Below are 26,581 nucleotides of genomic sequence, written 5' to 3' on the forward strand. Positions count from 1 at the left end.
CTCCCCATCCCCTGGGAGCTGGGGCTTTCCTTTGCCCTTGAGATGCCTATAGTTGTTTATGCTTCTTCCCTTAATCCACATAAGCTGGAGGAGCTCCTGAGGTTCCCATGTATCAGGATAAACCTCCTGACTCCCTCAGCAGCAGAACAGAGAAATCCCTTGCATGAGGACCACCAGCTCCCTTCATCTTGGCTTTGCTGCAGCAGCTCCCAGCATGCTGGATGCAGAGTGAGCATGGGCTGCTCTTTTCTCCAGCCTCCCAGTTCCCATTTAAAGCCCTGAAACCCCACAGCTCATCCTCAGAGCTGCAGGGACACTGAAAGAGGCAGCCCAGGCAAAAGCTGTGGGAAGCTTTGAAGCTGACAGAGCTCTGGTTGGAGGTGTTTTGAACTGTACAGAGGAAGTGATAGAAAAAGAAAAGGCTTTTCTTCTGACAGCCAAGCTTAAGCCTGCCCTTACAGTATGTCAAGTGCAAACTTGGGACTTAAAGGAGGAGAAATAAAAGGGCTGGATTCAGTGGACAGCCAGGTTGGACTCCAGCTCAGCTGTCAGAGGAACAAAGCCTTTGAAAAAGAACAAACCAGTTCCTCAGTTCTTTCCCCCAGCAGCAGCCCCAACCATTGCAGCTTCAAAGGCTGAGCCCTGAGGAGAGAGCAGGGTCCCAGCACCCCAGCTCCTGTCTCAGCCTTTGCAAACTGAGCAGCCCTTTGCTTAGCACCCTGGGACCCCCATGGTGGTTTGGCTGCTGCCCCCCTGCATCCCCAGACCCTAAGCAAAGGAGGTTTCATTCCCCAGCCCTGCTTCCTGGGAAATGAGTAATTGCCACTGTCCCTTTGTACCTCCAACATCTGCTTCGATGCTTCCAGACACACCTTGGTGGTCCAGGGGTGACCCTGGGGTTCTGCTGCAGCTCCACAGGTAAGAGGTACATCCAACAAATGTGCATGGAGAGACAGTAAATGGAACAGGCAGAGCTGGAGGTTCAAGGGGAAAAAAAGAAAAAAAAAAGCCAAGCAGCTTATAATTACTTGGGCTGTATTTGTCTTTCCAAAGGGCATACATAACATTTTATGGGCTTCATTAAGATGAGATCCCTGGCTGTACTCAGGGGGGCTGTGTCAGTAGAGGAATCAGGCATGTGGAGGCACACGGCTGAGCTGTGGTGGTGCTTCCCGTGAGGATGCAGCACAGCACCAAGGGGAGGAAAGCCCCCAGGTATCTGTGTGTGCTCCTGCTGCTGCCCTCCTGGTGTTTTAATACTGGCCAAAGCAGCTAAATTAAAAGGAGAGCACTGAACCACTGTGTGCTGGTATGGTTTGGTCCAAATCCCCACAGGTGGAGCTTCTCCATGGTCACAGGATGGGATCAATGAGGCAGCAGAGAGGATGCTCTGGCCTGGTGAGCTGCAGAGCCAGCAGGTGCTGGTCCTACTGCCAAATGGACTGCTGAGGAATAGATTGGATGTTAGGAAAAAGTTCTTTACCATGAGGGTAGTGGAAAACTGTTAACAGGGAGATAGCTGAGATATCCCTGGAGATATTAAAGGTGAGGCTTGACGGGGCTCTGAGCAGCCTGGTCTAGTTGAGGATGTTCCTGCTTACTGCAGGGGGGTTGGACTAGATGACCTTTAGAGATCTCTTCCAACCCAAATTATTCCATGATTCTGTGAATAGCTGCTGCCTTTGGCACTGGGTTGCACACAGGCAGGAGCAAGTCTGGGGCTGGACTGCAGGATGCTACACACTGGATACAGAACATGCCCATCCCTGCACCCTGAGCCACAAACCTTACATGGTGTCTAGTCACAGCTGGGAGAAACTAATTCACAGTTTGACATTCTCTGAATAATAAAAAAAAAATAAAATTAATTCCAGGTATTTTCAAGATTGATGTATAATAAACTCAAACATTTATTACCGTTCTATTCCTGTATATCTGTAAAGTCCATGAATAATTCCAGCATGACATCAGCCTAACCTTTCAAGTATTTGTGTTTCACATTGCATCCTTACTGGGGATAAGGGATAACCATACTTGTCTGCAAAATGCCTTGGGTAAGGCAAGATCATCAGGAAAATGGCAAAAAGCAAGGTGCATGCTCCATGTTGCACTGACTTCCCTGTCACTTTTGCTCAGCTTACTACCAGAAAGCAGACTTATACTGCACTCCTGCCTTCAGATTCAATCTACTGCAGGAGGTGCACAGCTACTGAGGGGTTGTTCAGTTTTTTTAGATGTTTTCACTTACAATATGATACTAAAAAAAATACCCTTTCCTCTCTGCTAGCCCATTGGTAGCAGTGATTCCACCCAGTGACGCAGGGAAGAAGAGCTGTGTTCCCAGCATCTCCAGCCTGACAGAAGTTACACAAGTTAAGCAAGGCTGCTCCAAGCATCCATGGGACCACGTTTCTTTTGTCATAAAGCCAACCTCTGGCAAGTTCTCCCAGTATGAGCTCACAACTTTCCATAAACAGATTCCTGACGTAGCCCAGGACAACACCAAAGACCTTTACAAAGGTAGAACTAGCTTTGTTCTTCCATGCAGAAATGAAGATTTTCTATAAACTTTAATACTTTTTTATTATTATTATTTTATTTTATTTTGGATCAGAAATGATGGCCTTTTGGGCACAACCATCTCTCTCCAACACTAAATCTCATTATGGGTTGAAAAGACAGACAACAAGCACACAGCTGTAAGAGGAGGAAGTGCTAAAGTTATTGCTTTCCTTTCCAAAACATGAAATAAGGTCTTGAATAATGAGTTTTTCCCCTGTGTTGCTTGAGCCCTGTGGGGAGATTGCTACAGCTGATTCCTAGTTGTGCATTTAACAAGCTTACAAAAGTGAGGTCCCTTGGTCACGTAGCAGGTACAGGAGCCCCATGTGTCCTTTGTGCAAAGAGGATCAGAAGCATAAAAGCACAAGCACTGATCTTTGAGTTCATCAAGAACCCAGCCAGGAAAAGCCTGTGGAATAAATGCTGTAATCCTTCATCTCCTGGGGATGGAGCTGCTGTCTGACCCAGGGCACTGCTGGTTGAGAGGATAAACTTGGGGAAAATCTGGGCTGGGTTGCTCAGAGACTGCACACAGTCTGCCAAAGAAATGGTTTCTCTCTGAGTTGAACTGGTCATCCTCAAAGTCCCCCTAGGAGGAAATAATAACCACAAACTTTCTCTGCTTGACACCACAGGAGAGGCCACGTTACGAATGAGCTTTTCCCATTCATACTCAAGTTTCATCACATTAAGAAGAAAGAGGAGAAAGGCTGCAACAAGAGAGAGGCTGGCAAGAAAGAGCAGAGCAAATTAGCATTAGTCATTATAAACAGAATTATGGGAGATCCTTACAAAAATGACACAGGCAGCTCACTTAACATCCTGCGTCAGAACTGGTGATTCCATGTCTGGTATTCCAGGATAAGGAGCATTAACTATTAATGTATGCAAATATTAAAGAAAGCAGAGAAAAGATATTCCATGGGTAAGTGAACTCCTGGGCTGACAACACACCATCTAAACAGCTCTGAGTAGTATTAAGCATTTTTAAGCCACTTTATAAAACACCCCAAGACACAAAACCTCCTTCAGAAAGCTGTGATGGTCTCTATGACCAAACCAACAAACTTGGGAAATCTGTACAGGGTAGGACAGGGGGGTGAGAAGGGAGGGAATGGCTCCTTTGGACAAGGAGGGGTGGCTGTTGGTTTGGCTCTCAGGAAGCACCCAGTCCCTCCAGTGCCACTTCTGGGGACCCCCATTTCTAAGGATGGGGTTCTAAGGAACCCTGGAAGAACTCAAGCAGGGGTGGGAGCTGCATCTAGAATCAGCTCCTTTGGGGAGAGGATACCAGGGGGGGCCCTGGGCCAGGACCTCCTGGTGCACTGGAAGGAGACTCACAGGAGGTTCTGTAGCCAGGTGGCCAACACAGGCTCCTGCACTCCAACATGAGATAACATTTGACAAACCACAGCAAAATTAACATCACCATTCCCCAATTCCCTCATTTCATCTGTGCTGTCAGGATGTGGAGCAAAAGTGGATTTAAAATTTGCCTCTATTTGCACCTCCTTGCTTGCCAGGAACAGGATGGAGAGGTGACCTTGGAAAGGGCCAGGAGCTCCTAATGTTTGTAGTTTGCTGTTTGAATGTTTTTTCTTCCCTTCACAGCCTTGTGTCCATTACTCAGTCCATGTCTGAAATTGAAATTATGGGGGGAAAGGCATCAGTGCATTTACTTGGAGTCATTATCTGTCAAAGTGTTATGAGAGGGTTATATTGGGAGGGAAATTTAAAAACCATTCTTCTGACATGAGTCACAGGAATAAGCTATAAGAAGCCATGTCCAAGACACTATAGTTGACAAGAAATGTATAGCACCTCTATGACTTTTACCCTTTATAAAAGCCAAACCATAAACAACAGAAAGAAGGGAGAGAATGTAATTTCATTAGAGCAAACGTGACATAAATTAATAATAAATAATAGCTGTTATCTATAAAAATATGAAAAGCCATTTCCAAAATAATTTGCTCTAATCACAAATGAATTTTTGCAGCTCCTTTTCTATTTTGCACCTCTGTAATGAAGTCTGATAAATTTGAGGGACTACATGTTAAATAAAGAGATAGAAGGGTCTAATTTGCTGCTTCATTAAACCAGCTTATTTCTGGAACCTCTTGCATATTGCTCTGAATTTCCTGTCTCTGAAAGGTGGAGACAATGAGCTATCTGTCTCTAATGTAGTGTGGCACACAATTAGGGACTCAAAAGGATGTGAATTTTTTCTGTCAGAGATACATGCAGCGATTATTATTTTATTACCAAATACAGTCAGCATTACAGATTTCCAACAGCTACCATGACACCTGGCTTGCATGCTAAATTTGCACAAAGTGTTGCAAAAAAGAAGAAAAAAAAAGAAAAAAGTCAGATGGAGCTTATTTACAACACATTATTCCTTCTTATGTGAGCCTTACGTACGTCTGGTCTGGGTAAAAGTTCATGGAAGATTTGCAGTTGGGAAGGGTATAGAGATATATAGAAGAGAGGTATATAGAAGAGGGATATATAGAAGAGGGATATATAGAAGAGGGGCTGCCACTGGGATGCTTTTAACACAGGGATATAGCACAAGCTCAGCTTTATAATCTCTACTTGCAAATCAACAGAGCCTTCAGGAGCATCTCTGAACTCATCTCTAGTCAGCAAAGCACTTCCACACATGGATCTGAGACACTGGGGATGAAGTTTAATGTAATTAAAGAATTTCTGCCTTCAACTGAAACTTAGATGATTTTTTTTTTTAAACATGCATTAGTGCAAAAGTTCTGCAACCTCTAACTTGGCTTTGGCTTCAAAGGGACATGCAGTAGAGAGGTGGAAAGCAGTCCTGGAAACATAAACAGACTAAAAAAAAAAAAAAAAAAAAGGAAACTTTAACTGATAGAATAATGCAGATGTTTCCTTAGATGCAGCATGAGCTTGGGCTTTGCCTCCCCAGGGTAGCTATGTGAGGAATTTATGGAAAGCCCTCAATACATCTTCCTTAGGATACCAAGTCTGATTGAAATGCAAAGTACAGCAGACTTTCTCTTTCAATGACACTTAGAGAAAATCTTCCCAATGTCTGAAAGCCTCACCTGGGACAATAAAGCAGGAGCTTAAAAAAGATATGCAGATTTATTGGCAAGAAGATGACAGAGCAAATTGATGGGATGGAACCAAACCCAGCTCTGCCCTGCTGAAGGTACAGAACCCAAAATTGAAAGCAAATAGGAACTGTGGTCTCCTGTTCCTCCTGTTGATTCACTGGCACCTGGGCATCCTGCTGATGGAGAATCATCACCTCCACACACATGTCCACGGACCGTGTGCTGAAGGCCACCTAAGGCTCCTGCAGGTCACTAATGCCACATGCTGCCCTGGCAGCTGTCATTGCAGAGGGGAATGATCAGCAGAAAGGTTTTTGGTACAAAGAAAGGTGGCTCTGGCCTTGAAAATTAAATAACTGATCACTTTTTCATGAAGAACAGAGTTATCAGCCACTTGCAGGGTCCAAATCTCTGCCTCAGCCTAAAGGACATCATGAGCTGTGACACATTTTATAACTACAGGGTGCAAAAAGGAAAGCAAGAAACTACAAAAAATATTGAACCTGAGAACTGAAGCTCACAAGTCAGGACATTCAAAATCATGGTTCCCATAGCACCCATAACTCATCTCCCTGCACATACGTCCCATGTAGTGCTGTGTATGAGGTTATATTTATGTCTTGCCTTTTCTCTGCCAGGAGCAGAGTTATGGCTGCTGGGGGAACCATAAGTTTGATTTTCCTGACTCTTGTGCATTGAATCTTAAAGAAAGGAGAGAAAAAAATCCTGCTCATTTGGACAGCAGCAAATATGTTTCTCTGTTTACCTGGGTTGCCACTTTCTTTTCTGGTCCTCTGCCTGTTGAAAGCCAGTTAAAAGTGTGGCTTTTACACACACACACACAGAGAAGTAGTTGTTAAAAAGAAGAAAACTGAGTCTTCTTTGAAAAATACATCTTCTCATACAGTCCAGTCCATGTGGGACCTTGCTGAGGAGGCTGCATTAAAAACACAAAAGCCATCTAAATACATTTTCATTAGTCAAATGTTGCTTGCACTCAGCTTTTCAAGTAAACTCTCCACTTTTTTTGGGCTGACCTGCAACAATCTCTGCAGTACAGCTGTCTGGGACACCCTTTACACCATCAGTGCAAGGGGATCAAAACCTGCACAATATTTGGAAAAGCAGCAAGCCATGGGGCAAGCCAGAGCCTTTATTTCAGAACCATTTACCAGCACTTGTTGCATGTGACATTGAGAGGTGAGGAAGACTTCTCTTTCCTCTTCTCTCTGCAGCAGCTGTGAAGTGGCCTTTTTGCTGGAAATGGTATTGGGGAGATTGGCACATACTTTCAAAGAACTTTCTTCTTCTCTTTCCCTGCTCAAACATATTAAGTAATGCTCCTTGCACTACCTCAGATGTGTTCACAGCTCAGGGCTGTGTCTTTGCAAAGGTTTTGGGAGCCCATATGATGATAACACTTGGACTGAATCCTAAATCACTTCACCTCTTGGACTTCCCCAGTGCCACCCCAGCATTCCCAGTTACTCAGCTGACACCATCATGGGCAACATCAGCAGAAACAGCAATTTGTGTGCCCAGGGATTTGATTGCAGCTCACCACAATAAAAAGAGAAATAAGGAGCACTAGCAAAGGTTATAGGCAACATTCTAATGTTCAGCAGGAGCAGTGGTTCATTTTGTAAACCTCCTGATGCTTTTCATTCCCTTTGGCCATTTATTTGTTGAAGGAAGAAAAGAAAATTAACCTGAATGCTGCTACTGTGTCTCTACACTGTGATTCCTTCCTGTGGAAGCCCTCCTGATTGAAAAATGCTTTTGATTTCTTTTCCTGCAACACTTTGTTATTTTCATCTCCACTATGGGTATATTTCCAATGCTTTGAATGAACAAAGATGCAAGGAAATGTATTACATTGAGGAAAATCAGACAAATGGTAAATGTCTTCTCAAATAAGTTCTAATGGTTATTTCAAGGGCAGTTTAGGCCCATTCAAATTGCATATTCTCATTACCATTCTTAGCACCAGGCATAAGTCCTTCAATCTCAACGTAGTTTTGTTACCCTCTCTCCACAATTTTCAATTTCCTTACAACTATTCAGCTGATTTATTATTTCCCTCCTGTATTTTAAATGCATTGTAACCCCATACATTTGTTTCACTCTCTCAGCTTCAATATTCAAGGTCGTTAATACCCCCAAAATATCCTCTGCTTATACCACAACTTTAAATGCCTTCTGTCCTGCCCAGTGGCTTGATACATAATTACCGGTGGCCATATCATCTTGTTTTTATAGTTTTATGATTAAAGAGATAAAAATGAACTCAGTTGAATAAAATGTAAGAGGATACTTGCAATCTCTGTGGCAATGCTCCTGCTGCACAAGTGATGCAAAAGGAAACTTTCTCAGGGTGTTGCTTGAAAGTTATCTAAGATGAAACAAATTATATAGCATTACCATTAGGCCCTTCTGATTAAGGGCTCCCTAACATACACCAAATTTCAAATTGATTCTACCTGAGATGGTTCAAACTAATCTTAAAAATGGAAGTGTCCTTGTCGGCCATGTCCCCAGCTCCCACCTCTGTGGGTCACACTTGGTGGGACTCCATCCCCTTGGTCTTGTGCCCACCTCCCCATGCCAAGGCAACCCCACAGGTCTCTGCCACCCAAAAGACTCAATCTGGGGCTGTAAAATGCAAATCTGTGGTTCACCCAAACCTCCAAACCTGCCAGTGGAAGCAGGAGGCTCGTGTTGGGCCACTTGTCCCCAGCTGCGCTGCAGAAGTGGAGGCTGAGAGCCCCTGGGGCAGGCAGCATCCCTCCCTGTCACATGGAAACCAGTGCTACATCCCCCTTAGAACACCCTGCTTACCCTTAAAGCACAGGGTAGGTCCCTGGGGATGTACAATTTGTGTGGACACAGAATTCCCTGACAGGCTGAACAGGAGGTGGCTCTGGAGTTGCTGTGGCTGAGCACAGGGTCAGGGCTGGTGCCATTTGAGTGTCAGCAGTGCTCAGAGTGCAGACACACAGAGCTGCAGGGCTGGAAGGGACCTGGTGAGATGTGGCAGTGATGTCCTGCCCCAGCAGACCCTCCCTGACAGATGATTTTCAACCTCAAGTGCTCCTCCTGCCTCTCCAAGCCACCCATCCCACCTCCCCCCAACTCCCCCAAACCCAAGGATTTTCTGATTCCTCATCTGCAGCCTCCCCACCAGCTCCACAGCCAAGCCTGAGGAGCACCTGCTCCTCCACAGCAGCAATTTTGATTCAGGCAGATGGGGAAACAGCAATGCTGAATGCTTCAGTTGTGATTTTTTTTTTCTCTCTCTCTTTCTTAATAACCCAATTTGTGTGCTGAACAACATAACCAAAGTCTGAGTCCCCTAAATCATTGAAAATAGCAGTGCAAAGGCTATGGACAAAGGGCAGTAGATGAAGCCAACCAAGTTTGTGGCCAGAGAGCCCCAAGGGCTACCAGGACACCTCACTTCATACACATCCTTCTTGCCCCTTGGCACTGGGCATCAACCCAGTGAGGGAAAAAGAGGGGTCAGAGCCCCTCAGGAGCCATCCCTGGGGGGCTGAGGTCACCACCCCTTGCAAGCTGCAAGAGCTGAGAGCCTGGGATGTGCCAACCTCCTGTGGTGTGTTTGCTGACAGATGAACCCAGGAGCTCAGACAAGACAGGAAAGTATCTGCTTTCACTCCTACTAACCCAGACCCTCCCTTGGATCACAGGCTTAAAAAACAAGAGGTTTATACAAACATACAGCATGCTTTCGATTTAAAGCTACAGTTTCTTTTTCTCTTCTGAAAGTTGGAGGGATTTTTTCCCCCCCTGGAAATCCCAGCCCTGGACTTTGCCTGGCACAGGCATAGTGAGTCCTTGGGGCTGGCAAAGAGGCAAAATCATCACTGGGAGACTGGTGTCCAAATCCCCTGTCCTGGCTGGCAGTGCCTTGCATGGGTCTCAGATCCTGTGGCTTTGGGGTTTTTCTGGGCCAGCACAGCCTCTCCAAAGCTCAGTCTCATGTTCAGCTTGTGCAAACAAAAGAAAGGAAAGGCAAATCTCTGCCATTGCTCCCTGCTGGGCAGCAGGGCTGAGCTGCTGGGGGGGTGTTGGTTCACACCACTGCACTTGGAGCATCCCCAGGTTTGCTCACATGTGGGACCTGCTGTGTCATCCAGCTCCCTGCCACCCACAGCCACCCTCCTGTGGTCACCGTGGCCACCAGAATCACTAGCAGGTACTCTAATCATGACAGCTCCCACCCCAGATCTGTGGGAGCAGCCTGAATATGGAGCAAGCATGAAGTTTTCCCAGGAAGTTTTTTAGCTTCCTAGCCCTGAGCTGCCTTACCTCTGCTCTGGCAGGGTGCATGGGCTCCTTCTGGTACCCCCAGCAACACAGATGTTGCCCCTTCTCTCTGCTCCTCACTTTTTCAGTGCCCTCTTACATATTTTATCCAAGGAAAATTGCCTTTGCTTCACTTTTAGTGGAAGTTGCAGCAAAGCATCCACGTATGGATTTCATTTGTTCATCCAGCTCAGGCTGGCGTAAAAAGGAGATGCTGGGGTAAAAAGGAGATGCCTGCAACTGGCTCCACACATCAAGTACCTCAAATACTTCCATGGTTGAATTTTCCAGAAGAGGCTGAACCACCTTAAGTCACTTTATAACTGAGAGATGATTGTGACAGAGCCTCAGCTGCCCTGCCTCCCAAGAGCCTTCCACCCTTTGCCCTCCCCACCTGGGGCAGCTTTAACAGAGGAGCTTTAGTGAACTGGATATTAAGAGACCAAAAGCAAACAACCCCAAATCCTGCACCCAGACACATCACCCCCCAACAAAAGCACACCAAGTTGGTGCAAAGTTATTAACTGCTGTCAGAGCCAAAGAAGCCACTGGGTGCATTTGCTCTCCTTGGCACCACCCCTTGGAGCTGGAGCTGCTGTCCTCAGGGAGCTGCTAATTTAGCATTTGCTAACGAGGGCTGCAGACTCAGGCTGATGACATTCTCTATGTTATCAGCACCATTAAAACACTCATTAAAGAAGGGCTCCAGTTGCTCTCTGGCCTGTGGAGCTCAGCTGTCTTGCTGCTTGGGCTGGGCAGACTCCTGGAGGAGCATCCTTAAGAAAAATAACATCTGAGGATACATTTACAGCTACAGCAACTGCATATTAAGCACATTTTACTCCAACAAGTTCTGTGTCACAAGTTGTCTGTCCAGATTGGTGGGAAAAGAGTATGAAATATGCATGAAGTTATCAATGGCACCAAGATATCTACTTAATTATGTTGCTTGCAGGCTCGGAGTACCCAGTGCCAAGTGGCTCCTTAGCATAACCCCCACTGGATTCTGCCTTGGTGGCCCTGTTTTCTCCTGTGCCACTGACACCCCACTGCCCTTTTGGAGCAGCTCCATCTTCATTTAGCTTCTCTGCCACTGGAATCAGGAGACACTTTGTACAAATCACTGAAATTAACTTCTGACTCTTCCTCAGGCAGATGGGACCTGGTTAACCCTGCCTGCTTCTTAGGTTTGTTTAGTCATTCCTTAAAGGACTGTCACCAAAGGGCAGCACTCTGTGCTTCCTGGCTGCATCACGAATGGGACTTAGGCTCCTTTTGCAAAGGAATATGTTTCTTAGAAGGCATCTGAATTATGCCAGCCAAGCTGATTAGTAATTTGGATGGCAGCCTCGAGGTTGCCAGGTAGTGCTGCTCACAACCCCAAAATAGCACCTGCTTCCCAACTCATCCTGCCCTGATCCCACAGCAGTGTTTTGGAACAGTGATGGGACACGGGACCTGGCTGTGGTCCCCACCATGTCCCAGGAAGGACACAGAGCCCCACAGATAGGTTTTGCACAGCTCCCCGTGCTCCCAGAGAGCATCAGCCCACAGCTGGGCTTTGGCACACCAAAGATAGTGTCATGGTCCTCTGTGTCCCCATTCCAGCCACCAGCTGTTAGAGAGGAAGATGTGGGAGAGCTACAGCACCCTCACACCACATCTGGAAGCTGACAGGGGCTACAGCATCATCTTCCTAAAGCTTTCTGCACTGTGCTATTGACCCTAGGAGAGCCAGAAGCCCAAGTGGTGCAGGGTGGGATATTCTGGCATATTCCAGCTCAAATTCTGGACCAGGAGAATTTAAGAAGTTTCTCCAGACATTAACAATGTTGGAAGAGGGGGCTGGGACTGAAGTTGGTTGGTACTTAAAGGTCAGACCTAGCCCCATTACACCTCCAGTCCTGCCAGCCCCAGCACAGATGGGTTCCTCTCTCCAGACCAGGAGCAGCACCCTCTGCATGATGCCCTCACTCAGCTCTTGCTCCAGTTTGAGTTTGGAGCTAGAAAGGGGTCTGGTCATCCCCCTGGTTTTGGGTGCAAGAGTGGACCTAAATATGTGAACAGTCAAGAGATTTCCCTGAGACTTGCCAGCCAACCTACTAGACTTTTTCTGAAGCTGTGAGCAGACAGTGCTCTCAGTTTGCAGGGTTTTCCAGAAAGAAAAAAAAAAAAAAAAGAAAAAAGAAAAAAGAAATGTTCACAGTGCTTCCTCCCTGGAGGTTTGCTTTCAAGTTTCAGCTTCAAACAAGCCCAGATATCAAAGTTCATCTGGCTCCACCAGCACACACATTATTTTTCCTACAAACCATGCAGAGTGAAGGATTTCCCCGCAGCTTCCAGTGGTGCTCAGTCCCCCCTGCTCCCTGTCTGACCCCAGGTTCTGCAGAGCTCAATAGCAACAGAAATAAAACTACATCACAAGCAAGAGCCAAGCTGGTGTTCACTTGCATGTACATGAGTTTGGAGACATTTTCCTCATTTCTCTCAAGGTGTTTTATAAGATACCAGCAACACCGTGGGTCTTTGCTGAAGTGATAGCATCTTACTGGGATGACCATAACACAGCAACTGCAAAACTCACAGTCACAAAGCAATGCTTCCACCAGCCATTTGAAATGCTGCATCCTACTCCAGCCTTCCTTTCGGGAATAAATCTGCCAGTTTATTCAGATAACTCATTTTTCAAGGCAGGCTTAATCTGCTGTGCCTTGGCCTTTCTATTGCAAGTAATCTTTCCTTATCCCAAGCAAATGAGACCCTGATGCAACAAGGCACTTAAACACTTGCTTAAGTGTCATATAATTCAATGAGGGGCTTCAGTTCTTGCCGAGATGGAGTTACAATGCAGTAACCCCCCTGCTGCCATGGGGAGGGGACCACACGTGGCATGGTACCCCCTCCATGGGGTGTGTGATGTCTCTGGATCATGGTCTTCCTGACTTGGAGCAGAGCACACTGGCTTTCTGGAGAATTAAGGGAAGGATGTTTCCTACAACACAGCCTTCACACAACCACATTTATACAAACTCTGGAAAAAATCTGCCAAGCTGAAGGGAGCTTGGAGGCCCCGCTCCCCCTCTTGCTCCATGTTTGTTTGGGTTGAGTACTATTCCCATAGAAATAGCCACGGTTTGGATTTCATCCCCTCCCTAACCCAGCCTGACATCTCCTCTTATTTCTGCACTGATCCCTGAGTGTTGGTCCCCTTCCTGGACCAAGATCAGAATCACTGCCCACAAACTCCCAAACCCCACCACTCACTTTTCCGTAGCTCTAGGAACACGAGTGCCCTCCCTGTGCCAACCACCTCCTCTGCAAAAGGCAGGAGCCACAATCCTCCTCGTGCCAGTGCACAAATAAGGATGTGATTAAACCATACTGGGTGCTGAGAGGCAAACTCCTGCACTGTGATGTTCAAAAAGCCATAATAATGTGATGGTTATAAAGACAGACAGCTCAGGCAAAGATCGCCCAGAGCACAGAATGATTGTCAGGATGGGCAAAAATGTAGAAAATCATGTGAGTGTGTAAGCTGCCAAAGCCAATTAATCCAAAGAACATTTTGCAACCATTAGGCTTCTATTACTGTGCATGCATCATAATTACTACGGGTCTGCATGGATTTGATGGCAAATCTTTAATGATACCGAGTTGCTACTTGAACTTTAATTAATCTCTGTTTGTTTGTTGCAGCATCTAAAGTTGGAGAAACTGCCTTTTTTCTTTCTTTTTTAATTTTTTTTTTTTTTACTTTGTAATTTTAAGTGTTGCTGCACCCAAATCTTCCTAGAAACAAAGTCTGAAAGGGCTGCTCCAAAGTGAAGAGGGGTGCTCGGGTGTTGCCTTGTGTTACTTCACACTCTATTCATGCTCTTTATCTCAGAGCCTGAAAAGCAGCAGGAACATGGTGATCAAGGCAACTTCTGCTGATAAAAAGGTACAGAGAGCACTTTCTCTGGGCAGTTTTGATTGCATTGCCCACCCTCTAGGGTGAGATTGCAGCAAAATAAAGAAGTGGGCTAAAAGCCAAACATCATTTTCTCCCAGGCCAGCCTTAGCAGGAATCATAAAACATGACTGGTTGCAATGTTATTAATTATTATTTCAACTCTTTTAGCAGCATTATGGAGAGAGAGCATAAAGATCAGGTTCCAAGTTGAGTGGAGAGCTCTGAAGTGATCCCAAAGGCAAGGAGTGCTCCTGGGAGCACCTTTTTAAGTTATTGGTTATTTAAGCAATTTATAAGAATAGGGAGTTGAGCTGTGCTGGGAAGGACAGAGTGGCTCCCAGCTCCTCACCACGGAGTGAGCTTTCCTGGTTTGTCTACATCAAAGACTCAAAGCTGCACCTCCTACTCACTTGATCTTAATTCAGCTCAAAAAATAAAAAAAAAAATAAAAAAAATCTCCACTCATTTCTGGGTATGACTTAGACATGAACCACGACTCAATGGTCCTTTGATGAATAAGGAAACATAGGCTGGGAATCATCTGTGCCAGGAAGATTTGATCTGGGTTTTTTCGAAAGAGGTGAACACGTAGCAACACACGCACATCCCTGAAGCTATAAATAAATCAGGAGCTGCTTACAAGGGAACAGGAGCCCAAAGCCACTCCCTTGATTCAATCCATTGTCCCAGTGCATCTCTATAATTTCATCACCCTAAAAATAGCCAAGCAGCCAGCGTTCTCCATGCAAATGATGAGAAATTCAAGCAAAACACAGGGCATCACTAGGTGCTGCAGCAAAAGCAGGGGGAAGAAGCTGGACTCACCTCTTGCTTCCGAGCAGCAGCTGATGGAGGAGAGGGACCAGAGATGACACTCTCAGGGCAGGAGCCCAGGATGCCAAAACCTCTGTCTGACACTTGCCTTCTTTCCACAGCCCTTCAGCAGCCACAGCTTCCCCAGGAGAGGCTATAAAACCCCTCCAATAGGTCCTGTGAGACACATTAAATAGTTTAAGTGTCTACAGAGACTTCTCAGTCACTGCAATGTGCTGAAATGAATTAAATGGTTTGCAGCACCCTCTGAAGGGCTGTGAGCAGACAAATCCAAGTTTGGCATCCAGCATTACCCTGGACCTCTTTGAGGCTCTCTCAGACATGTGGCTGCTCTGTCCCACCCTTCTTGAAGGGAAGCACCCCCTGATTTCTCCCTCCTGATTTCTCCCTCCTGATTTCCTTCTGAGATGGGGAAACAATATTATAATATAAATAATTTATTACTTGAGGATTTTTTTTAGGTTCCTTCACTGGCAGTGTGTCTGGAGTCAGTGTCTGCTCATGGGCCTGGGCCATTTATCTCTCAAAACAGTGATAACCAATGCTTATCAAACCTTGATGAGTCCCATTCAAAAGAAGAAACCACAGGCCAGTGCAAAGGAAAGCGCATTTTCTCCTGTGTGTCTTCTTGAAGTGGGATGGCCAAGGTAGGGATGGCTCAGAACACAGAAATCAGGGTGCAGGAGAAGGTTTGCAAACCACCAAACCCTACCAAAGGGTGCAGACACAGGAGATTTCCAGGGACCCAGACATCTGAGCAGAGAGAAAAAAAAATGTATGCTTTCATAGCAGCTAGACCATGCTGAGGAGCTGGGTGAACTGAAGAGCTCTGTATACACACGGGGAGGAGAGATTAATTATTCAGAGGAGAAAATACACCACACACAAAGAATTTCTGAAAGAAAAATTCTTCTGGAGTGTTAACAGCACAGAACTGCAGCTAGGCCAGAAGAAAACAAGCTGGAGGGCATTTTGTGAAGGTGAGGAAATGAAAAGGCTGTTTGCCTGCATTTTACCTTGCACAGATGGAAAAGGAGTACATGGGCACATTGACACTCATCGCCTTTAATAAGTGTCCCAGGGCTAAATCCTCACTCACCATGCTGCAAATGTAGGGTCAAGCCTGCAACTCATCTGCTTCAATAATAGAAGAAGCCATTTATACAGAGTTGTGAAATATTTAGACTCAAAGTGTTTCATTTCACTTAGTTTAATGTCACTTAACACTTGGAAAACTTCTATAAATGAAATTACTAGAGATTCAGCTCCCTGCTGTGTCCAAATGTAGCTGGGAAAGAAATGTGTCCATTTTCTGGGCAACAAATGCTCAATTGCAGATTTTCTGGATAATCAAATCTTCCAACCTAGCTATTTAATTATTCAGCAGACTGGTGGAAGAATATGAAGCCACAGAAATCTCAAGCTATGTGCTGTGAACTCTGGAGTGAGTTATAACAAATGTTTGCTTTAAAAAGCCACCAACGAAGCTATCTAGAATCATAGAATCATAGAATCATAGAATCCTAGGGGTTGGAAGGGACCTCGAAAGATCATCTAGTCCAACCCCCCCTGCCAGAGCAGGGCCACCTAGAGTACATCACATAGGAACGTGTCCAGACGGGTTTTGAATGTCTCCAGTGAAGGAGACTCCACGACCCCCCTGGGCAGCCTGTTCCAGGGCTCTGTCACCCTTACAGTAAAAAATTCTTTCCAGATATTCAATTTGAACCTCCTATGCTCCAATTTACACCCATTACCCCTTGTCCTATCACTGGTCACCACTGAGAAGAGCCTAACTCCATCTCCCTGACACTCACCCCTTACATATTTGAAAACATTGATGAGGTCACCCCTCAGTCTCCTTTTCTCCAAACTAAAGAGACCCAGCTCCCTCAGCCTTTCCTCATAAGGGAGATGTTCCACCCCCTTAATCATCTTAGTAGCTCTGCGCTGGACTCTTTCAAGCACTTCCCTGTCCTTCTTGAACTGAGGGGCCCAGAACTGGACACAATACTCCAGGTGCGGCCTCACCAATGCAGAATAGAGGGGGAGGAGAACCTCTCTTGACCTACTAACCACACCCTTTCTAATGCACCCCAGGATGCCATTGGCCTTCTTGGCCACAAGGGCACATTGCTGGCTCATGGTCATCTTCTTGTCAACCAGGACCCAGAAGCTTGCATGTAGGAGAAAATGATCACAACAATATGAAAGGCAGTGCCATCTTTGTTCTCATCATTTCTCATATGGTCAAAAACATTTTCTTTCTCACAGCTATGTACAACAGGAGTATTCTTTACACCAGATTTTTCAACCAAGACCTTAATCCTCTAACTTAACTCCTTAACTCCAGCCATTCCAATGGGTACCCTTACAATCAGGAACCTCCAGATGGCTCCTCCAGGGACCTGCCTTAAAATTATGATGCTGAAAAATGTCCAAGTTGCACTGTTAGATGGATCCTCCAGTTCCTGGTCATCTTGCTCCATCCTCTCCTGCCCCAAACACCTTCAAGAAGGTCCTCATACCTTTTTCCACCTCTTCTTGGACCAATGGCAGAGGACAAAGCCAGCTTGCAGCTAGCCAGACCTGCTGCCAGGTTTGCCATACCCCTCAGTTGTCTTCTACCCCCCAGCCTAACCCAAGGGAGATGCCATCACCACATCCCCACCACCCTAGGTGATGGAGGAGTCACCTTGGGGGACACTTTGCCCTCTCAGGTGCAAAAGCTGAGCCCACACTTTGGATGCTTTTATAGGAAGAGTGATTTCATCTCTCTTGACAACTTGTCTTCTGTTGTGTAGGACTGTTGGAAAGGGAGAGAGCACTTGATGGCTACGGGAAGAAAAGAGTCACCACTCCATTGGGCCACCAACCTTGTTGCCACCACTGTCTTGTCAGAGGGAGTGAGGAAACTTGTGTCCCACAAAGAACTTGTGTTTTCTTGCAAAATGCTTTTTAAAATAAACCTCAGCTGGCCTCTTTCTGCAGTGATACTTTCCTCCAAAAGTTTCCAGTGGCTCGAATTTCACTCAGAGGCAGAGGCTGGGCTCCTCAAAGCTTGGAGGTTGAGATGTGGCCCTGGGAGTGGGTTCCTGGAAGCTGAACTCTCCATAAAAGACCCCTTGGGGACAGGCAGCAAAGGAAATACAAATCATTGCCCTAATGAGTGGACAAAGTTTTTCCTCTCTGTTTTCACTGCATTTCCAGTGGAATAATCTTGGTTTCTCCTGCCAAGCTTCTGCTATTGGTCTGGGCTCTCCCTACCATTGTCGTCATTCCAGCTAGCCCTTGTCTGCTCAGGAAATTCATGGCATGTATATTTTTGTGCATGGTGCTCTTGAGATGTCTGAAAAATGTTCCTGTGAACCAGGCACTGATGTATCACTCTCTGGAGAAGATAAATTTCTCTCTGCTTCCCGCATCCCTCTGCTAAGATACAGTGTGAATACAAATCTGTTTGGAAAGGTTGAATTAAAGCAATAATGTGCCTTTCTCTTCTTATATTTTACATAATGCAGCTAGTCCTGTTTCACGTTGGAAATAGAAGATATTGGGAGCTGAACAGACATTTGCCTTAGTTAGCTGAAGACATCTCATAATTGGCTGATGCTACCTTTGCCTTTAGGATTTTCTTCCTGATTTTCATAATTAAAATGGGAGAAAATATTTAATCTTCGGTGGTTACAGCTGATGATCAGTCAGTTGCTCTGCTCCTTCTTCCCCTAGCCCACTCCCCAGATTTCCTCAGGTGCTCTAAATCCTTCTTGCAGTGAAACCTCTGAACTGGATCACCTTGGACTAATCCTTCCCAGGATGTGGTGCTTGGGCCAAGCATTTCCCAGCCCTGCTGGGAGCTGGCTGCAGCCCAGCAACCCCCCAACCATTCCCTGAGGGTGGGAAGCAAATCTCCAAGTCCCTCCAGGATTTTCCAACCCTGCAGAAGGACAAAACAGAGCTGGTTTCTGCCCCCTGTGAAGGAGCTGTTTGCAGGATGCTGGGGTCAGGGGCAGAAGCCACCTCCCAAATGGCTGACGTGTCAGGAGATGGTCACCAAAAGCCACCCTGCCTGAAAGAGTGACAAGAGGAGAAGGCTGTGGCTGGGAATCCCATCCCTCTCACTGCAGCCCCACTTCCAGCACCAAGCTAAACCTCCCAGCTATTGAAACTAATGGAAAAAGTGATTTAACAGAGCTCTGGGGCCAGCCAAAAAATGATGAATGAAAATTGTTTCACAGTCAGCTAGCCAGAGGCCTGACTCTGCCTGTGTCCACAGCTCCATCCATCCTGAGAAGATGAATCCTCTGAGCCAGACAAATCTCCATGGTTTCAGCCACTCCTCTCCCTGTGCTGGCCCCACAATCCTGAGCACCAGGCACAGGGATTGGGCATCCCCCCCCCCACTTCTCATGCAAGCAGCAGATGGGCCACAGCCAACCCAGGAAAAGAAAAGCCAAACCAAGCCTCTTCCAAAAGCACTGCCAGAGAGATGGGTCTTTTGGTGCTGTTGAAGCACAGCCCAGCTGCTGCCATGCAAGAAAAAGGGGAGTAGGGGATTTATAATTAGGAATCCCTCCTTCCCACCAGCTCCGTGAGCCCAAGGTGGGAGCCAGCTCCTGAGAACAACAACAGGACAACAAACAAAGCAATGAAAAAAATGGTTTGAAAGAATGAACACATATTTGTGGAAATGAAAGCAATCCATGCCTCTAGTTCCCAGCCCTGCACTTTCAAGTCCTGGGGGTCCAAGGGACAGGCTGCTTCCAGGTAGGGAATTTCCCTGTTTTCTGCTGGTCAACTCAATTCCAAGCAACCTTCACCATCCCCTGCAAGTGCTGCAGTTGAAGCACACAAATTTTCTTGCTTTTGTAGCCCCTGAATCCTGCTGCCAGTCCTCATGGAGTCTGGCCATGGGAGGATCCCTGAGGAGCATCACTGAGGTCCCTCGATCCCTTAGCAAGCTGGGAAAGACTGGGAAACATTCCATCTTAGTTCTGAAAACAAGCAAAGGAGGCACAAATGTAGGAATATTGTCACTGAACAGTTTGCAAAGGAACTGAAAGTACAGGTCTGCTTTCAAGTTAAATTCACAATATTTTCCAAGGCATCAAACCCACAGGAAATGCTTCCATCAGCTTCTTGGCAACTCCCAAGTAAAATGCCAGTGATCTGGCAGCAAAGAACTGGCATCCAGCACATCCCAGGTTCCGAAGCTCACCAGTTTCAGCCCCTTCTTTATGGTTTGTTTCCTTAATTTCATTACTCATTACAGACATTACTCATGTCTGCAACCAAGATTTACCTTTACACTCATTTTGCACCCAAAACAACACTGCCCTTACTCCCACCTTTGACTGCAAAGCAGCTCAATGAAAAGCTGTCCATGGGGAGGTAACCAAGATCTTTAGAAAATCTGCCATACCTCCTTATAAAAGCACACGAAGGGGATGCTGATAAACACTGGGTATCAATTAATAGGAATTTTTTGTCCCATGTTCATGCAGTGCCTATGTTAGGTTGCTCCAAACAGAATGAGATCTTGGTGCTTGTTGGGCAGAGTTCTTGTCCTTCCATCCCCAGGCCCCATGACACACATGATGGAAACCAACATGGTGTTTATTTGATAATTAGCCTCATTATAGGCAAATTGGAAGCTCTTCAGGCTACTAAAATAAACAGACAGGAACCTGACAAGTTTGGACTGGTCAACAACACTGAGCTCTGATGCAGGTCTAGTTAAGAAAGAAAAAAATTCCAGCAGCAGCAACCATCCTGTGGTGAACATCTCCCCATGATATCCTGCTGACACAACTGTCCATGGAAATGAACTGGGCAATCCCAGCATGGAAATGAGCACAAAGGGAATTTTCACAATAAAATAACCAGATCCCAGCTGTCAAAAGCAAGTGGCTGATAGCAATACTGCCCCAGAGAAACTGGGAGAAACAGCAAAACACATCTAAGCCTTCCCTTGGGCTGGGAATTAACAGTACTTTGTAGGCTGTGCTCAAATACTTCCTACAGTACTTCATCTTACTCAGGCAATTTTCAATAAAGGTACATATTTTTAACATCCTACATATACATTAGACTCCTTTTGCAGATAATGACAAGAAAAACAAGGAGTTCCCTTAGTGATGATGCACCCACGTAATAGAGACAGCATCTCAGGAGCTGCAGGGGCAGGGGGAGAGGAAAAAGCACACAGTAAAACCCTGCAATTTGGCTGATGATATGTCCCTGGACAAACCCCTCATTTTGGCCACATTTAGGGAAAATTACCCTATAATGGCAGTAGATGAGACCTTTGGTTGATGAACAGGGAGTGAAGAGGAAAGGATTTGGCCTTGGAAATGCTTCTGCCTGCACGTTTTCCCTCTACAGTACTTGGTTCCTGCACGGCACATGGAAACCCTCCCTTCTCCCAACTCCTGGGTTGAAATACTGGTGTTGAATTTACAATTAAAAAGAGAGAAGAGAAGCAAAGTGAGCAGCAAAATATTTACATTGTTGTGAGTTGCCAGGCTGCAGGAAGTGTGAAGTCCCCAGGCTATTTTGGGGATAATTCGGCACCTTTCAACTGTCACATGAAATTTCATGGGGGATGATGCTTGGCATTGTTTATGTGACATTAGCTTCACCTTTTCATCCTACTGGGGACCATCAAATGCAAAACTGGATTAAATTTGGCAGATCACATTATATATGGGGAAGTGAGAAATATTGCTGTATCACAATTGATTTTCCCAAAGGCACCAACCAACCCCTGATACTTTGATACTGAGGTGATAAACAATTTCCTGCTGGCAATTTCCATATTCAGCAAACTGAGAAGTTTTTCTCAGGATGCAGATGAGATTTATTTAAAGCACTATTTTATTTGGCTTCTGATTAGATTGATTTGGATGGCTGCAAGGAGGACTTTTGTCTTGGGTGATGCTGAGTGGGCAGGAGCAGAGGTAAGTCCCTTCATGCAACATAGACTTTTTTGATCCAAACCAGATTTATTTGCTGGGTTTGTCATGGTTGGACAGGAGACCTGCCAGGTAAGAGCATGAGGAGGTTTATGCCATGCATGCTGCAATTATTTTACTTGGTTGTCAATATTTGGGCAGAGACTGAAATCTGCAGGTCTCCCCAAAGGTTTGAGCAAACCCCAGAGCCAAGTCTGATAGAGGAAAATTCCCCAAACTTCCCACCTGGGGAGATTGTACTGGGGTGAGGTCTGCAATCTCCTGACTTTTTATTTATTTTGACAGCAGAGTGGAAATGCAACAAGCACAGGTCCACTAATCTTGTAGTTAAACATAATAAGAGGATCAAAGCAATGCCCAGAATGTGAATAATTAATTTGATCACAGACCTAAAAAGGGAGATGTTGCCCCAGATATAATAAGGAGAGAAGGCTGGCACTGTCTTTAGTGGGACCTACATTTCCTACAAGCTACCAATACTGGCTGCTCCCTTTCCACCTTCACTGCGTGCTAGATACAGCTCAATTTCCTTACTGCCTTCTCCCAGACTTTTGAAGAAGGCTTGGTTGAGCTCAGCAGGTCACACATGGCAAAGAACAGAAGTTTTTCCTCCTTATCTCACAGGAGAAAACAGCCTCTGGTGATGGAAATGTCTCAGGTCCCCCCTGCTAGAGAGCACAGATCCACCTCCACCAGCCCCAGCTGCTTCCCCATCATTTTCCAGAGGTGTTCCCTCCTCCATTCTCTCTTTTCCTGGCTTGCTGCTCACCCAGGGTGACAAGGATTCTTATTCTGAGTCATCTTTACTGCTGCTGCTCCACTGCAGCCCCTCTGTGAGCACTGCTAACACATCAGCTTCCCATTTGCACACCACGTGGAAGCAGTTTAAAGGAAATTTTGGTCCCATGGAGAGAGCCAGCACTAGGTTGATGTGCCTCCCAAGCTCCAGTTTGATGAGTTATACCCAGCCTTTACACACAGAGAGGGATTTGGCTCTCCAAACACTATTGCAAGCCTTGTGATGTCTCTACATCAAAGCCTGCCCTTGCACTTTGACTGAATGTGCCTGCAGGCACTGGAGAGCAGGCTATGGGTTGATCACACTTGCACAGGTTTGCTGGACCTCTCCTATGGTCCTGCACACTGCCATTTTGTGGCATCTATTTTAAATTTCCTTCCTCAGGCTCCATTTTCAAGGTAGAAGATTCCTCCTTTATTTAACTCCTATCACTTGCTTCCTTCTGTCTCTCCCCAGCAGGCAAGGAACATCCCTGCCTGACATGAGTTAGGAATCTCTGCTGACATGAGTGCATCATTATATTTTTGGTGCTGTTCCCTCTCACTTAAACCTGCAGAAAGTTTGAGCTCCTGAAGTTAAGAAAAATCAGCCAAGAAAGTTTTAAAACTCCCTACAGGGAGACTTGTTCTGCTTATTTATGATAACTTGTGAACTGCTGCCCATCAATAAGGTCTTTCTAGCAGTGGCCTGCAAAGCAGGGACCTTTGAGGCTTAATGCACCAGCATAAAACCCCCCATTCATTTGTCCATCACCCACTGTGCACAACCCAGCAAGTACTGGAGAGATGGGAGATCTGTTCTGAATCAGCCCCGTGGGCTGTCGTGGCAGAGCAGAGCAATCAAGAACCAACCTACTCAGGTCATCAAGCCTCATAAACACAGCAAACTATGCTGACTATTTCCTTTAGCAAAAGGCATTTCTTGGTGCCTGGGTGTTTCGAGCACTTGGATAGGGATTTATATTTTAAAAAGTACAAAGCAACTGCCTGCCAAGCAGCAGAACTCTTCTCCACATCCCCGCTCAGATTTGAAGGATGCCACCTGTTTGTTCTCAGAAAAAAACTCAGGAGCAACAGAGCAGACCATGGGATGAAGCCTTTCCTACTGCCAGGGAGCTACAAAGGAGAAGAGAGCAGAGTCTGAGTCACTTAGAAGTTTCTCTTCCTCAAGGCTGTTACAGATATGATAAACTTTTTTTTTTTTTTTTCATTTGTGAGTATTGCCTAGAGTTTAATAAATGCTCATATCTATTATTAATCTGGAATATTAACTCCCAATCCTATAATAAGATGACTCAAGCATTTCAAGTCATCTCAGAGGCTTGCAAAATCCTTGGGAGTTACTAATTAAGACACACTGGAAAAATAGTTCAGTCAAATTCACAGTCAGGCTTCATCTTCCCTTTAGAAAGGACAGGCTACAAATTTATGCAACATAAAATAGCAGCTAATGATTTTGGAGCATAGTCAGGATGGCACATGCATCAAACAAATGGGAATAACAACATTAACAGTGCTTTGTGATAACAGACCAGTTAAATTCCTGTTTATAAAACCCATAGCCTGATACCCAAGGATCTGCAGCTGAGGTGTTGTGGCCCTGAGGGCCCAGCCCTGAAAATTCAGGGACACAAAAATTCAAGTGGAAGAAACCTCGTGCCATCCTCCCAGGTTGTGGCACCCAGGGAAGAGCCTTGGGAAGCACATCTTGAGTGCAAGAAACATCTGATGGGTCTGCAAGATGGGTTCACAATGAAGGAGATGTCTCTAGTGTGGTCTCCTTACAGCAAAGGGTTTCCCCTACAGCAGATAACAGATGCTCCTGTCTGGGATGAAGCAGCTCTGGTCAGGGCCAGGGCTTGGGCTGTGCTTAATGCTTGGCATCAGCAAACGTTAAAAATTAAATAAAGAAACCTATTAATGACCCATCTGGCACTTTGGGGCTTTATGCCATGATTTTTCTAAAGCTGGAGTATCCAGAGCTTTCCTCAGCAGTTACAGCAATCCCAGCCCACGTGATGGGATCCGGCCCTGCTTATTTCCACAAATGGGAGATGAGTTTTGTAAAGATAAAAGCTACATCTAGCAGGGCTCGGGTTCTGGTGCCCAGCCAATTTATAAAGCCTTATAAAGCCTTTTTTTTTTTTTTTCCTCTCTTCATGGCTGATCCAGTACTGGCATGGGATAAAACCAGCCAACCCCCTCCCCTAAGCCAACACAAATAATTTAATTCCCGGTCTGCCCATGGCTGCGTTTTAGCATTGTCTCACCAGACCTGGAGCTGAATGAGATCTGGACATCCATTATTATAGCTCTGCAACACCACATCCTGGCTTCTCATCTCCAGCATTGGCGTAAATCAGGTCCTCAAGGACCAGAAATCCCTTGGGGGAAGTGTTTCAAGTGTCCCACATCAAACACTGCTGGGAAGCGTGTCAGGATTTATATCGTGTTTCCTGTTGCTTGCAGCCTTCCCATGCCAATGATTTATTCATTTATTTATTTCACCCTTTGCATAGGGTTTGTAATGAGAAGGGCAAGCAAGAGGCAACCATTCCCTGGCTACGTGTACTCTGGGTTTTTGGGAGCACCACTATGCGAAGGATGGTTCCCCTTGCCCCCAGGAGCACCCAGGTAAGCACTAACATCACTCCACAGGATAAAACAGAAGATGGAAAAAGGTGAAGCAAGGAAGAGGCTCCCAGTGAGAGTAGAACCCCAGGGCTGGGCAGAGGTGAAAGGATAAGGGTGATTCCAAGAAGGGAAAAGGGAAGGGAAAGCACCACGATTCTCTCTGTGATGAAATTCAGGAATTTCCTGGGGTTTTCCTAGTGGGCTGATGAGAATTATTAAGACATGAAGGAAGTCTTGCAATACTCCTGTCCCCTGGACTCTTTGTTAGTCAAGTGCAGCAAGAAGAAATTAGTGTGGTAGACACACCATTTCATCTTATTTACACCAAAAAGACATCAAGCTGTTTTCTCATGACTGCAGCTGAAACAGCCCCTACTGGGCCCAGTTTTTGTTCAGAAAACATCTCTGGAAGAGCCATGGCCCAAAAAAAAACCTAGCAGGGTGGTGTTGGACACTTCTCTCTGTATCTCTTGCCTCCCTGTGGGGTTGCAGCCTCTGGTCCAGCCTTGGAGCTGCAGAATGCTCCATCATCCCCACCATCCCTGGCCAGAACGTGCTCAGAGGGCTGATATGTTCACTTGGCCCCAAGTGCTGTGTGTGCACTGCAGGGAGCTGGAGAAGCTGAGAGCACGTCTAGAAGTTGTCCTGGGTAGAGGTTTTAACAAGAGCTGGGGCTCCGTTTGGGCTGAAGACTCAGCTCACAACAGCTGCCAATAATTCTGGCAGAAGAGGAGGGTATAAAACATCTGCAAGAGATTTGTGGGTGTCTCAGAGCTCTGAGTGCCTGGTGCTGGGTTCCCCCTCAGATGGAGGTGTGCAGCACACAGTGAATGCTCAGCAGAACCTGAGCTGCAAAGTGCCCCAGGCACTGGCTCCTCAACATCCACATGGTTGCCATAATTCACTGATAGACTTCCTGACACTGTTCATATAACCTCTAATTTTTTGCAGATGATGGGAAGCTTCTCTCTGTATCCAGAAGGATTGAGGGGTGTCAGGCAGCTCAGCAAAGCTCCCCAGCACAGCAGAGGAGATTTATGCAGCTCTAACCTCCTGCATCCCTTCTGGAAGGATGCCAGGCAGAGTCTTGTGCTTGCAATAACCCTCATGCTGGCTGCTTACAAAACAAAGAGCAAAACAGCCCAGTGCTTCTCACAGTTACAGTTTTAAATTAAATTCCTTGGGCAAGACCTGAGTCATCTCAGTCTTCATTTGTCTTGTATTAATTTTAACTCTGTTCTATGATTTTCATAACTAAAAGTTAAAGCTCTCCTCTTCAGCTTCCAGCAGGTGACCTGCTTTGTTCTGGCAACTTTTCTCTGTGCTCTCCCCCTGGTTCCCCAGCCCAGAATGAACCAGATGAACCTTCCCAGGTTTCACACAGATGAAGCAGGAGTGGGCATGGG

Source organism: Calypte anna, chromosome 12, assembly GCF_003957555.1.
Source record: "Calypte anna isolate BGI_N300 chromosome 12, bCalAnn1_v1.p, whole genome shotgun sequence".
NCBI lineage: Eukaryota > Metazoa > Chordata > Aves > Apodiformes > Trochilidae > Calypte > Calypte anna.